Consider the following 15,651-nt stretch of genomic DNA (forward strand, 5'->3'; position numbering starts at 1 on the left):
GCCTGTGATACAGGAGACGCAGAAGATGTAGGTCTGATCCTGAATTGGGAAGATCCCCTGGCAGAGGGCATGGCAACCCATTCCAGTATTTTGCCTGGAGAATCCTCATGGACAGAGGAGCCTGGTGGGCTACAGTCCACAGGGTCGCAAAAAGTCAGACATGACTGAAGCTACTGAGCATGCATGAGGAAGAAGGAAGGAGGCAAAGAAGAAAAACTGGAAATATGTTTTGTAATTCTCACACTACATTGTAATAGAGGCGACACAAAGTATTTATCAATGAAGCCCTCATGATGAAGAGCAATGAAGAGGTCTTCTCTTAAAAGAAATAGTTTAAAGAACTGATAATATTAAATCTATACTATAAGATTTTTTAAAAGCACAATAGCTCTGCATTTATGCTTTGAAGAACTGATATAATTTAGTTTATGTAGCATTTCTCAGGGCAGTGCAAGAAACTCCAGGACTCTGTGCAGCTTTAGTGCTCTGAAGCAGCACTAACACTTTTAAAGATCTGTATAGGCAGAAAGCCACTTCACATATTGGCAATGTAGCAACATTTTTCAGAAAGTTGTACACTCAAAAATAAAAAAAAGACTTTTGAAATTTAACTTACACTATTTTCTGTAACTATTAGACACAGATCAATAAAATGTCATAACCCTTTGGTTTATAATGATGAGATACTTAAAGAAGAAACTATGGGTTATCCAGAGAGAAGCATGCATTGGTTTGTATTTCAAGCTCTGATCTTTGTCCAGATGTGCTCTGTCTTCCATTGCCTGGTAACTCCTATCATTTTAGCATTTCTTTGTGAGAAAGTCCACACATTTTTAGTGTATCTCTCTTCTCCACATGTAAATGAATTCTCAAACTGTATGACTGTTCCTTGTGTGTGTGTGTGTGTGTGTGTGTGTGTGTGTGTGCTCAGTTGCTCGGTTGTGTCCGACTCTTTGGGGTCCCATGGACTATAGACCGCCAGGCTCCTCTGTCCATGAATTTCTCCAGACAAGAATATTGGAATGGGTAGACTATCCCTCCTCCAGGGGATCTTCGCAACCCAGGAATTGAACTGGGGTCTCCTGTGTTGCAGGCAGATTCTTTTCCAGCTGAGCTACCAGGGAAGCCCTTGTATAACTATACTTCCTCAGAATTTGGCTTCATATATAGCACTACCTCTCTGCAAAGCCGAGCTATACAGCAGACCCATAATAATTACTGAATTATGCTGGAAAAAATAGTTCATACCACTAACCAAATGCAGTACCCACTGCTGTTTTCCTTTTATACATTCCCTTCTCTGGTAATTCTCTGCATTCCTAGTGTATCTGTGATTTTAAACACACTGTGATTAAAAGCGTGTGTAGCACAGGGAATTCTACTCAATGCACTGTGGTGTCCTCAATGGGAAGCAAATCCAAAAGGCAGGGAGATATTCGTATATTTATATGTATGGCTTTTTCATTTTGCTATACAGTAGAAGCTAACACAACATTGTAAAGTAACTATAATGAAATAAAATTTAATTAATAATAAAATAAGTAAAATTTGTCAAAGCAGGTGGATGGATACTAAGCCCACTCATTGCCCATCTCTCCCTCTGTAACCACAACTCAGAAAAATTTTATTAGGACAATATAGATAAATCATAGCACTTACCCACCCTCAGATTTAAGTAGTTGACCCATTAAAAAAAAGATTAAAAAAAAAACAGCTTTCCTTTTCTATTACAGATCCTTTCTCAAATATAATAGCACAACACCTGCCATCTTTGCTTTTCTTACAGGTGTTTCTCCTTCTTCTTCTCTTTCTTTTTCTTCCTCTTCATCCACTACTTGTCCTACCATCAGTGCCAATATGTTTTTACTATTCAATTGCCATGCCTTGTTTTGGTTTTGACAACATTTCTCAGCTTTCACACAATATCTTTTCTGGATTTTCCTTAGACTAAGAGTTAACATGTAAAATGGGGACTGCAGGTATTCTTCATGGCTTTATAGAGCAGCATTATAGTTGGTTTATGAAAAAGAATTAGACTATAAGGGAGATTAACTGTTCATAATTGCCACATACATAAGACTGCTCAAGGAAATGTTGACAAAGAGAAGCATCATTCAATGTGAACAAAGTCTCATTTGAACTCCATAAATTGAGATTCCACACTTTATTCTCTTCTTTAATAATTGTCTGTGAGGGAATCAGGATCATTAAAAAGGTGAGTCATGGAGAGCAGGATGCAGATAGAGAGTTGGAATCTTTTATGTGTCTTATAGTAAGTGCCCTCATAAATTAGTTTATGGATGTGTTCTCTGTTGACCCATGGGTTAGAGGACCCTCAAAAACATAAGCTATACATCATCTGTCAGTATATTATTTAAACTGAGTACATAGCAGGAACTCAGTAATTGTGCATGGCATTGAGAATATACTGTATTTCTAATGACAAATATTATTTAGTTTTGACCTTCCTTCTCCCCCAGATCTGTACCAGATATTCAAATATTTTTCAGAGATCTGTAACTAGGATTAATTAGGGACATAAATCCAGGGAAAATACAGATAAAACTCAAACTCTTCTTGGTATTTGTTAAAGGTATTAGTTCTGATGTCCTGTCAGAGCAAAAGATAGATCTGGTTATATAAGGAGTTCAGAGTTACTGTTAACTTCCTTATACACTTTATTTTCTAACTACCAAGAAGTCATTAAATACAATTATCCAAATCTAGGTTTCTCTAGAACCCTATTGCTGCTGCTGCTGTTAAGTTGCTTCAGTCGTGTCCGACTCTGTGCAACCCCATAGACGGCAGCCCACCAGGCTCCCCCGTCCCTGGGATTCTCCAGGCAAGAACACTGGAGTGGGTTGCCATTTCCTTCTCCAATGCATGAAAGTGAGAAGTGAAAGTGAAGTCACTCAGTCGTGTCCAACTCTTAGTGACTCCATGGACTGCAGCCTACCAGGCTCCTCCATCCATGGGATTTTCCACGCAAAAGTACTGGAGTGGGGTGCCATTGCTTTCTCCATAGAACCCTATTATTATGGCACAAAAACTTATTTAGATTATGTACAAGGGCACTGTACTCTCAATACAGAGTTTCGCTCTGCCTTTTTTATCCATTAAAATATCTGCATATGAGAAAGAAGTTTTCTATAAACAAAAGGCCTAATTTGTTTTTGTAAACTAGTCTCTTTTGACAAACTAGTCTCAAACTCTGTTTTCACAAACCACCCAAAAGAGAGTGTAGCATTATACCCTAGGGTAATGTCTAAAGGAACAGGATTCAGTATTGTGAGGAGAAAAGAAGAGCAATATTTATATGAAGCCATGGGCCAGGGGTGCCATATGGGATGAGATGATAGAGAATGCTATAAAAGAGTAACTTTTTGCTGTCTCCATAACTTCTAAAGGGCAAAAATCTCCCAGAGATATGGCAGTTCCTATCAACAATAGTGCCAGAAGTTTCTTCTTCATACTGATGGATTTCCCAGGACTGGAGATGGCTCATTGCTGGACAGCTATTCCTGTCTGCTTTATCTATGTTCTCTCTCTGCTGGGCAACACTACCATACTGTACATTGTCAAGTCTGTTCCCAGCCTCCACACTCCCATGCACCTCTTCCTCTCCATGCTCTCAGTGGCTGACTTGGGGCTCCCAGTTTCCACACTGCCTTCCATGGCAGCTGTTTTTCTCCTGGGCCAGAGGAAGGTGGGAGCTGCAACCTGCTTTGTGCAACTCTTCTTCATCCACACATGCTCAGTAATTGAGTCAGCTGTGCTGTTGGCCATGGCTTTTGACCGCTGTGTGGCTATCCGAGAGCCCTTACACTATGCCACCATCCTGACAACCAAGCGCATCGGGGCCATTGGGCTGGCCAGTGTGACCCGTAGTGCTGCCCTCCACCTGCCCCTGCCTGTACTCCTTGGAAGACTTCAATTCCCACCTGTGAATGCACTGTCACATTCCTACTGTGTTCACCCTGATGTTCTGAGGCTGGCCAGTTCCAGCACAGTTGTGAACAGTGGCCTTGGGCTCTTTGTGATGCTCTCCACACTGGGGCTGGATGCGGTCCTCATTCTCCTCTCCTATGTGATGATTTTGAAGACAGTATTGAGCATTGCTTCCAATGCTGGATGACTGAAAGCCCTCAATACTTGCATTTCCCACATTTGTGTTGTATTATTATTTTATACCCCACAGGTCAGCCTGTCCATGATCCATCGCTTTGGGAAAAAGAAGCTGCCAGCTCAGATATATATGCTTGTCTCCTATTTGCACTTTCTTGTACCTCCAATGCTCAACCCAATTGTCTAAATTGTCAAAGCCAAAGAGATTCGAGTATGCATTCTGAAGATGTTTCAACACAGAAAGTTTTGAGCCTCAGGGATAAAACACTGGTTATGACAGCCAGCATGCTGACTGAAGATTTCTAAGAGAGGAGGCAGAGAATTCCTTCCATCTGGCCTATCAATTAATTTTTTGAAAAACACTGACTGAAATACATTGTACTGTTTTTCTAGCCATCAAAACAGTGCCTGCTTAATGAAAAAAAAAAATATGCTTCTTGTTTGAGAAAGTCATTACCGGTCTGTTAAAAAACTCCAAAGATTGTTATAGAGGAAATTGACAGCCTCCTGAGAGTATCATTTTCATGTAAAAGTAAGCAAATTAGATAGGATTCAAAAATTGCATCTAATATTTCTTCCAACTAAAAACCTAGAATCGTACAAAATTAAACTCAAGAGGACCTCACTTAGTTTACTATCTAAAAATCTGTCAAAAAAGTGAAATCAAACTGTTTTTTTTATGATCTGCATACTAAATAGAGAGATAAGTTACATTGGAAAGTGTAAATCCAGTGGAATTCTTCAAAAATTAAAGTGTACTTAAGAAATAAATGTGTTCGTTATCATAATAAAGTGAAGTGTGTCACAATGTGAATATTATGCAGCCCAGAATTTCTTTAAACTCCAGGACATCTGAAAAGCAGACACAGCCTCTAATATTTTCCAGCCCTTTGAATGCAGTTAAAGCACTGCACCTCATTTCCTTATGGAGACTTAGGATATTCTGTGCCCTCAGAAACTATCATGTTACAATCTTTGAATGATGAATACCATGTATAAGTGGATTGTCTCTGAATTTTAAGGAAGATTTAAAAAAATAAGCAAAGGTGTCATCCTGTGAGGCCATTTTTATGAGAACTGACTGGATTTTTATAAACAAGTCAAAGCTAGAGGAATTGATTTACTTTGTCAGAGTCTCTTTCTTTCTGGATTAAATCATTAGCTAACTTCTCTGATGGAACTGATCTTTGCCAAAATAAACATTATCAGGTCAAGTAAGTCTGTCACTCACACGCTAATATTTTCCATCAAGTTGTACCATATTGGGGTTTCCCTGATGGCTCAGATGGTAAAGAATCTGCCTGTAATGTGGGAGAACTGGGTTCAGTCCCTGGGTTGGGAAGATCTCCTGGAGAAGGGAATGGCTACTGACTCCAGTATTCTGACCTGGAGAATTCCATGGACAGAAGAAAGTGAAAGTGAAGTCACTCAGTCATGTCTAACTCTTTGCGACCCCATGGACTGCAGCTCACCAGGCTCCTCTGTCCATGGGATTTTCCAGGCAAGAATACTGGAGTGGGTTGCCATTTCCTTCTCCAGGGGATCTTCCCAACCCAGGGATCAAACCCAGGTCTCCCGCATTGCAGGCAGACACTTTAACCTCTGAGCCACCAGGGAAGCCCTCATGGACAGAGGAGCCTGGTATTCTTCAGTTCATAGAGTCACAAAGAGTCGGACACGACTGAGCGACTTTCACTTCATTTCTGTGTACCATATAAATAGTTTCTTATGATGTTGGGATGGAAAGGAGAAAGGACACACATTACCCATATTTTATTTCTCCCTTACAGAGTCATTCATTTAAATTATATTTATTTACCTATGCTGAACTAATCCCTAGTCAAAGTATAAGGAAACCAAACTGGAATATCACTTTCTCAGTGTGAAAGTTTAAGTCACCAGGGGAAATAATATTGTAAACAAATAATTCTCCAGTAATTTAAGGAGGTTTGGTGGCAGACAGTATAAGTTAGAATGAGGACACACAGAAGGATGGGTCCATGTCCTTATTGGGAGATCAAGAGACACACCTTTGAACACTTACTAAGATTTCCCAAAATCTGGAGGAGTTAGGCGTGGAGAATAAGCTATCATTTACCAATATTGCATTTCAGCTTACAAAAATTGAATCTACTAAGTTAGTGTGACTTTCAGATAGCTTGAGAAGAGAGAAAAGATTTTAGTATATATCCAGAATACCAAATTATGAAACATCAACAATATTTGAAGAAAAATATAAAATCATCCCTCACCAGTGTATTTAGTCCTGTGTAATTAAGTCTCATTCTGCTGGAACTTGGATTGGCAAACTCATGGCTCCATCTGCTCTACGAATGTTCTGGAGATTGTTATTCAGTTCATCAGTAAAATCTCAAAATTGTTTAAGTAATGTCATCAGAACTCTCTACCCAAGAGTTAATAATTGGTACAGTTATTCATGGGCTTCCCAGTTGGCTCAGTTGTAAAGTATTTGCCTCCCAACATAGGAGATAGGGGTTTGATTTCTGGGTCTGGAAGATCCCCTGGAGAAAGAAATGGCAACCCACTCCAGTGTTCTTGCCTGGGGAATTACATGGACAGAAGAACCTGGCAGACTGTGGTCCATGGGGTCACAAAAAGTCAGACACACTGAGTGGCTAAGCGTGCACTCACAGTTATTCGTGGGGGCTCTGAGACAGTCTTTTCTAGTTGAAGAAGAAGCATCTGTCCTGTGGCTGATTTCAAGAGCTCCCAGGGAAGTGCCAGAGTAAAACAACAACCAAAAAAACAAAACCATTTGCAAATAATGAAATACTTAAAATGTCTATGTTCATTTTATTACTGACATTTTTCAAAAGAGAAAGATCAGATAAGAGGTCATGATAAGACAAGGAATGTGTTAGTTCCTGTGGCATTCAAAACAAATATAATAAAGTCAACTTAAGAAAAAAAAAACCCAAACAACGGGTATGAGTTTGAGCAAACTCCAGGAGATAGTGAAGAATAGGGAAGCCTGGCATGCTGCATCCATGGGGTCACAGAGATGGACACGACTTAGAGATTGAACAACAACAAAAAACTAGACAAAATGTCTATATGGATAATAATTTTACCTATTCTCAAAGAAAGTATAATATATAATTTATAAAAATGAATGAATGCAATCTTCACTGAGAAAGAAATCTTGAGCTGTAACAATATTATACTGAGACATAAATATGTATAATTTACAAAAATTTATTAAATACATATCCAAGACATAGAAGTTCAGAGTTACACAATAGCTTTATAGGTACTAAATACCTACATTTTAATTAAACTGCCAACTGAAAACTATTGCTACATTCAAATTGAAGTAGGTCATGACCACGTAAACATTTTTTTTTTAATAAATTAAGTTACTATTAATACACTGTAGTTTCCTTCTATCAGGCAAAGCACCTTTAGGTTTCTGACAGATATGGATTATGAAGAGCAAGACATTAACAAATCTCTAGGAAATACAATGCAAAGAAAATATAACTTGTGAGATATTTATATTAACAACATTTTAATTGTACCAATTTAACCTAGGGAAAACAGAGCATCTCTTCTAATCTGACAGTTCTTCCTATTGAATCCATCCATCGTAATATACCAAATAAACTTAAATACTTCTAGCACCTCTCTTTTTATAAGGTGAAATAACAAATCTTTGTGATTTTCCAGTGGCCAATGGGAAATCTGAAAGATTGTTTTAAGAGGAAAGATATTCTGAAAAAATTTTTTTGACTGCAGTAAAATTGAAAGTTTTAATTTTATTTTACTTTTAGGATTCAATTTTGGGAAGGCAAAAGTCAAAACTTGTAAAATATTTGTACATTTAACATAGGATCCTAGGTACTTGAGAAACAATACTTGCTTATTTATTTGCAAATGCCAATAAAGTTTTTAAAAAATAGAATGTAACTGACTATAAATAACCTTAGCTGTTTTCTAAATGAGGAATCTTTTCAATAATCAAAAACATAATAAAGTCAACATAACCATAGAAGGTTATTCTGTCGATAAAAAGAATCTTTCCTATATAGGGAGATCATATATGCAAAAAGTATGAACCTTTATACTGCAGGTTAGGTAATGAACATAAAGAAAAAAAAAAAAAAACTCATCAAAATCTATATTTAACCAAAGTGAACTCTCTCAGTCGTGTCTGACTTTTGCGACCCCATGGACTGTAGCCTGCCAGGCTCCTCGGTCCATGAAATTCTCCAGGCAAGAATACTGGAGTGGGTTGCCATTTCTTTCTCCAGGGGATCTTCCCAACCCAGGGATCGAACCTGGGTCTCCCACATGGAAGGCAGATGCTTTATCCTCTGAGCCACCAGGGAACACATATATTTAACCAAATTGAACTATAATTCTGACTAACTTGTATTTCATTATATTTTGTAGTATGTCTCAAAAAGATACATTTCCAGAATATAGAAATATTGAAATCCTAGAATCTTGCCAGAGGGAATATAAAATAGTGCTGCTGCTGCTAAGTTGCTTCAGTCATGTCGGACTCTGTGCGACCCCATAGATGGCAGCCCACCAGGATCCCCCATCCCTGGGATTTTCCAGGCAAGAACACTGGAGTGGGTTGCCATTTCCTTCTCCAATGCATGAAAGTGAAAAAGAAAAGGGAAGTCACTCAGTCGTGTCTGACTCTAGCGACCCCATGGACTGCAGCCTACCAGGCTCCTCCGTCCATGGGATTTTCCAGGCAAAAGTACTGGAGTGGGCAGCTATTGTGAAACAGAGGTCAAAAGTTCCTCAAAAAGTTAAACAGAATTTCCATGAGATCCAACCATTCCATTCAGGTATATACTTGAAAGAATTTAAAACAAGTATTCAAATGACACTCATATGTGAATGTTCATTGCAGTATCATTCTCAAAGGCCAAATGGTAGAAACATCACAAATGTTCATCAACTGACTAATGTTAAACAAACTGTGGTATACATAAGAAATGGGATGTTATCCAATTAAGAAACGGAATAAAATTCTGTTACATTCTGTAACATGGATGAACCTTGAAAACTTTATGCTGCATGAAATAAGTCAGAGAAGGAATACTGTATGATTGAAACTGAGCAGAACCCTGAGGGAGCCCTCTTGAATTAAAACAAAACAAAAAAAAAAAAACAACAAAAAAAAACGGCTCCATTTCCTGTTTACAGAAAGAAAAAAAGAAAGAAAGAAAGAAAAATAAAAGACTTAGGCCTTCTCTGATTAGAAGACTCAAGCAGTTATTGATTAGGACAATAGTCACAGGACTCCTAGTTCCTTCTGAAGGGATACAGATAACAATCTGATGCACAACTTTGAGCAGTTCTATAGAAACCAAGGCTTCCCTGGTGGCTCAGCAGTAAAGAATCCGCCTGCCAATGCAGGAGACACAGGTTCCATCCCTGGGTCTGGAAGATCCCTGGAGAAGGAAATGGCAACCCACTTGATTATTCTTGACCCAGACCCGCTTCCCCTGCAGGTGGAAGATGTGACTACATGCTGACCTCTGGGAGCATGATTGGAACCAGAAGTTGATGACTGATATTCCAGAAACAGCATGGTGTTGCTATACCACCAACCAACCAGAAGGTCCATAAGCTGAACACGTATCTTAAGACCTTCTCCCCTACACTTTTTGCCTTTAAAAATCTTGGTCATGGGCCAGCCAGCAAAGTGGATTTGAGATAAGCCTGTGTTTCCCATGGGCTTCCCTAATAGCTCAGTTGGTAAAGAATCTACCTGCAGTGCAGGAGTCCCTGGTCTGCGTGTTTCCCAACTTTAAAGTTGGTGCCTACTTGGCTAATGACTTTGCTCCAGGCTCTGGTGTTGCAGTTTCCTTGGTCTCACTGTGCATCAGGCACACAAACTTAGTTTCAACAACATGATCCAATTTATATTAAAAATTTAGAATATGGAAATTTATTAGTTCACATTAGGAATATACTTATTATCACTGAACTGTATACTTAAAGCACTTAAAAATGTGAAATTCTAATTTGAAATGTTTTGAATATGAAGATAGACTATATCTGACTTATAGTGAGAAAATAAATTAAGTTCAAATAATCCTCCAAAATAATTTAGGTCTTAGTTAAAAAGTAGATAAAATTCCCTTCTTAGTTACTCACACCATTTGACTATCTCCTTTCACATTTTTGTAAAAAACTGACTCAAAGTCTACATTTATAATGCAACACTTGGGATTTGGGTTTGGTCACTAATCCATCTTAAAGTGTAATCCAAAGAAATCCTCCCAAATTTTTGAATTAAAATATAATTTCATAAGTAATTGTACTTTTCAATTTAAATAACTTATGCAATCCCTAATTTTTTATTTCTCTACTTTGCTTAAAATTTTCAATGTCACCAATGTATTACTAAATTCATTATTATCAACATTTGATTACAAGTAAAATATCATCATCATTAAAAATGAGTGTAATCCTCAAATTCAGTGTATCAATCTTCGTTATTATATTCTATCTTTCAAGCACGTTCACTCCTTGACTTCATAGCATCTGGACTTTACCCTTTTCTCTGGTCCCAGTTTTTTTCATTGTCTTTCATATTCACTCTGGATCACACATACTCCTAAAAAAGCTCCATCAGTATCCTTTTTTTTTTTTTAATGAAGAATTTTATGTATTTTTTTAATTTTATTTTATTTTTAAACTTTACATAATTGTATTAGTTTTGCCAAATATTCTTTCTTGTTTTTTATACTTTGCATTCCTCAACTTTAGAACCATTTTAAATATCTTTATATTTTTGACTCTTAACACCTGTATGTTTTAATTCTAATTAAGAGTAACACTAGATTCTTTCATATTGTAATAGCTACAAATTAATAATATTAAATTTATTTGGCCATTTGGTGCCTTAAATGTATATATTTGAAACCCTCAATGACTTTTTTCATAATCCACAGTTTAATATCAAATGTTAGCAACTCTTCACTTTCACTTGCATAAAAAAGTCTTTATCTAGATATGCCATCAAATTCTTCTTTCCAATATCAAAAAAAAATTGTAATCTCCTATATTCAAAGAATATCAAGCTATCATTAATTTCAAATGTATTTATTTTAATATTATCTGAGATGTTCAATTTTGCCCTCAATCCAATCCTCTTTTTCTCTTGTTTACATAATTATCATTATTATGAGAAAATATTTCAAACATGCAAAAATGCAGAAAATGATACAACAAACCTACATATATTTTTTGACTTGATTCTTCTGAATTATAATTTTTTGCCACAATTGAATCCAAACTTTTAAAATAAAAAGAGTTACAATAAAGGGAAAGGTTTCTTGCTGAATCAGACGTCCAACTCAGTTCCCAAAAGTAACCACACAAATTTCAGTTTGTTGATTATTTTTCCCTTTCTCATTGAAAGTAAAAGTGTTAGTCATTCAGTCATGTCCAACTGATTCTTTGTGACCCCATGGACTATATCCCACCAGGATCCTCTATCCATGGGAGTCTCCTGGCAAGAATCCTGGAGTGGGTTGCCATTTCCTTCTCTAGGGGAGCTTCCCAGCATGGGGATTGAACCCAGGTCTCCTGTATTGAAGGCAAGTTCTTCACCGTCTGAGTCACCTGAAAAGACTATATTTAATGAATATGTATGTGTATATAATAAGCATATGCATTGCATATATAATAAGCATACACATGGTATATAACATTGTTTAAAATCCTTACTGGAAAAGTCACCAAATTTTTTAACATAATTGTCTTTGACATTTTCCAATATTAATATATGCAACTTGAATATTTTCATTATCATAGTTGGAAGCTTTGGTTTGCTATTCAGAATACAAGAAAGCATGCCAGAGATTTAGCTCTTCCAGTTACTCTTGTCTTTATTTACTGCGCATAATACAATTACAAGGATAGAATAGGCTTCTAGAACTCTACATATTCTTTCCATTTCCTTAATATCCTCAGATCAGATGAGATCAGATCAGTCGCTCAGTCCTGTCCAACTCTTTGCGACCCTATGAATCGCAGCACACCAGGCCTCCCTGTCCATCACCAACTCCCGGAGTTCACTCAGACTCACGTCCATTGAGTCAGTGATGCCATTCAGCCATCTCATCCTCTATCGTCCCCTTCTCCTCTTGCCCCCAACCCTCCCAGCATCAAAGTCTTTTCCAATGAGTTAACTCTCAGCATGAGGTGACTAAAGTACTGGAGTTTCAGCTTTAGCATCATTCCTTCCAAATAAATCCCAGGGCTGATCTCCTTCAGAATGGACTGGTTGGATCTCCTTGCAGTCCAAGGGGCTCTCAAGAGTCTTCTCCAACACCACAGTTCAAAAGCATCAATTCTTCGGTGTTCAGCCTTCTTCACAGTCCAACTCTCACATCCATACATGACTTCTGGAAAAACCATAGCCTTGACTAGATGGACGTTTGTTGGCAAAGTAATGTCTCTGCTTTTGAATATGCTCTCTAGGTTGGTCATAACTTTCCTTCCAAGGAGTAAGCGTCTTTTAATTTCATGGCTGCAGTCACCATCTGCAGTGATTTTGGAGCCCAGAAAAATAAAGTCTGACACTGTTTCCACCGTTTCCCCATCTATTTCCCATGAAGTGGTGGGACCAGATGCCATGATCTTCGTTTTCTGAATGCTGAGCTTAAGCCAACTTTTTCACTCTCCACTTTAACTTTCATCAAGAGGCTTTTGAGTTCCTCTTCAGGTTCTGCCATAAGGGTGGTGTCATCTGCATATCTGAGGTTATTGATATTTCTTCCGGCAATTTGATTCCAGCTTGTGTTTCTTCCAGTCCAGCATTTCTCATGATGTACTCTGCATATAAGTTAAGTAAACAGGGTGACAATATACAGCCTTGACGAACTCCTTTTGCTATTTGGAACCAGTCTGTTGTTCCATGTCCAGTTCTAACTCTTGCTTCCTGACCTGCATACAAATTTCTCAAGAGGCAGATCAGGTGGTCTGGTATTCCCATCTCTTTCAGAATTTTCCAGTTTATTGTGATCCACACAGTCAAAGGCTTTGGCATAGTCAATAAAGCAGAAATAGATGCTTTTCTGGAACTCTCTTGCTTTTTCCATGATCCAGCAGATGTTGGCAATTTGATCTCTGGTTCCTCTGCCTTTTCTAAAACCAGCTTGAACATCAGGAAGTTCACGGTTGACATATTGCTGAAGCCTGGCTTGGAGAATTTTGAGCATTACTTTACTAGCGTGTGAGATGAGTGCAATTGTGTGGTAGTTTGAGCATTCTTTGGCATTGCCTTTCTTTGGGATTGGAATGAAAACTGACCTTTTCCAGTCCTATGGCCACTGCTGAGTTTTCCAATTTGCTGGCATATTGAATGCAGCACTTTCACAGCATCATCTTTCAGGATTTGGAATAGCTCCACTGGAATTCCATCACCTCCACTAGATTTGTTCATAGTGATGCTTTCTAAGTCCCACTTGACTTCACATTCCAGGATGTCTGGCTCTAGGTCAGTGATCACACCATCGTGATTATCTGGGTCGTGAAGATCTTTTTTGGACAGTTCTTCTGTGTATTCTTGCCATCTCTTCTTAATATCTTCTGCTTCTGTTAGGTTCATACCATTTCTGTCCTTTATCAAGCCCATCTTTGCATGAAATATTCCTTTGGTATCTCTGATTTTCTTGAAGAGATCTCTAGTCTTTACCATTCTGTTATTTTCCTCTATTTCTTTGTATTGATCACTGAAGAAGGCTTTCTTATCTCTTCTTGCTATTCTTGCTGACAGAATGTGGTCCACTGGAGAAGGGAATGGCAAACCACTTCAGTATTCTTGCCTTGAGAACCCCATCAACAGTATGAAAAGGCAAAATGATAGGATACTGAAAGGAACTCCCCAGGTCAGTAGTGCCCAATACACAGCTGTGGATGTGACTGGTGATAGAAGCAAGGTCCGGTGCTGTAAAGAGCAATATTGCATAGGAACCTGGAATATCAGGTCCATGAATCAAGGCAAATTGGAAGTGGTCAAACAAGAGATGGCAAGAGTGAATGTCGACATTCTAGGAATCAGCGAACTGAAATGGACTGGATGGGTGAATTTAACTCAGATGACCATTATATCTACTACTGCAGGCAGGAATCCCTCAGAAGAAATGGAGTAGCTATCATGGTCAACAAAAGAGTCCGAAATGCAGTACTTGGATGCAATCTCAAAAACGACAGAATGATCTCTGTTCATTTCCAAGGCAAACCATTCAATATCACAGTAATCCAAGTCTATGCCCCAACAAGTAACGCTGAAGAAGCTGAAGTTGAATGGTTCTATGAGGACCTACAACACCTGTTAGAACTAACACCCAAAAAAGATGTCCTTTACATTATAGGGGTCTGGAATGCAAAAGTAGGAAGTCAAGAAACACCTGGAGTAACAGGCAAACTTGGCCTTGGAATATGGAATGAAGCAGGACAAAGGCTAATAGAGTTTTGCCAAGAAAATGCACTGGTCATAACAAACACCCTCTTCCAACAACACCAGAGAAGACTCTATACATGGACATCACCAGATGGTCAACACCAAAATCAGATTGATTATATTTTTTGCAGCCAAAGATGGAGAAGCTCTATACAGTCATCAAAAACAAGACCAGGAGCTGACTGTGGCTCAGACCATGAACTCCTTATTGCCAAATTCAGACTTAAACTGAAGAAAGTAGGGAAAACCACTAGACCATTCAGGTATGACCTAAATCAAATCCCTTATGATTATACAGTGGAAGTGAGAAATAGATTTAAGGGACTAGATCTGATAAATAGAGTGCCTGGTGTGCCGAGGTCCAGCCCCGGCTGATCCAGGGTATTCGAAGGGGAGATGGTGTCGGCGACTATTTACATATTCATCAAAGATATAAAGAGTAATAGAATGAGGATAGCTCAGTAGGAAAATTCAGTGGAGAAAAGAGGCTGAGTAGCTTGGTTTACGCGGAAAATCAATATAACCTGTGACACCAGGTTAGCTCTGACCACGGAGGCCGCAGGCACCCTCTCAAATAGCGGAAGATGCCCCACCTTAGACACCTTCTCAAGTGGGTCTTAGAAGCCCAGACAAATAAATGGTCGCAGAGGACCTCCGCGTTCCAGATGGAGACTCAGCTGGAAACTGAGGAGAAGAATGACATGGGGAGACCAAGCTTTGGTGAGCAAGGCCCATAGCTTTATTTTCAACAGGGGCTTTTATACCCTAAATTACACATAGAGGATAATAGGGGATGCAAAGTCAGCAGTCTTTGATACTTATCAAAAACCAGGGTTTCTTTCCTGCAAATTTATCGTATACAAACGGTTTAGGTGATTTACATCATCTTCTGGCCAGAAGGCCTATTAACATTTTATGACTCTTGACAAAAGTTTGTCAACCGTAAGACTTATTTTCTCTAAGAGTAATTATTTTAAGGTTTGGCGCCATCTTCCGAAGGTGTTAGATAAAATTGCATTCCTATAGGGCAGAGGCGTAATGGGTTTACAACAAAGGAAAGAATTTAT

The 15,651-nt window shown here is 38.4% G+C and overlaps 1 pseudogene; it reads left to right on the top strand.

The window, feature by feature from the left end:
* The first annotated feature begins 3,427 nt into the window (after window positions 1-3,427).
* Window positions 3,428-4,375, top strand: LOC129627824 (olfactory receptor 51G2-like; annotated as a pseudogene).
* Window positions 4,376-15,651: the final 11,276 nt, after the last annotated feature.

This window comes from Bubalus kerabau, chromosome 15 (genome assembly GCF_029407905.1).
Source record: "Bubalus kerabau isolate K-KA32 ecotype Philippines breed swamp buffalo chromosome 15, PCC_UOA_SB_1v2, whole genome shotgun sequence".
NCBI classification, from domain to species: Eukaryota; Metazoa; Chordata; class Mammalia; order Artiodactyla; family Bovidae; genus Bubalus; species Bubalus kerabau.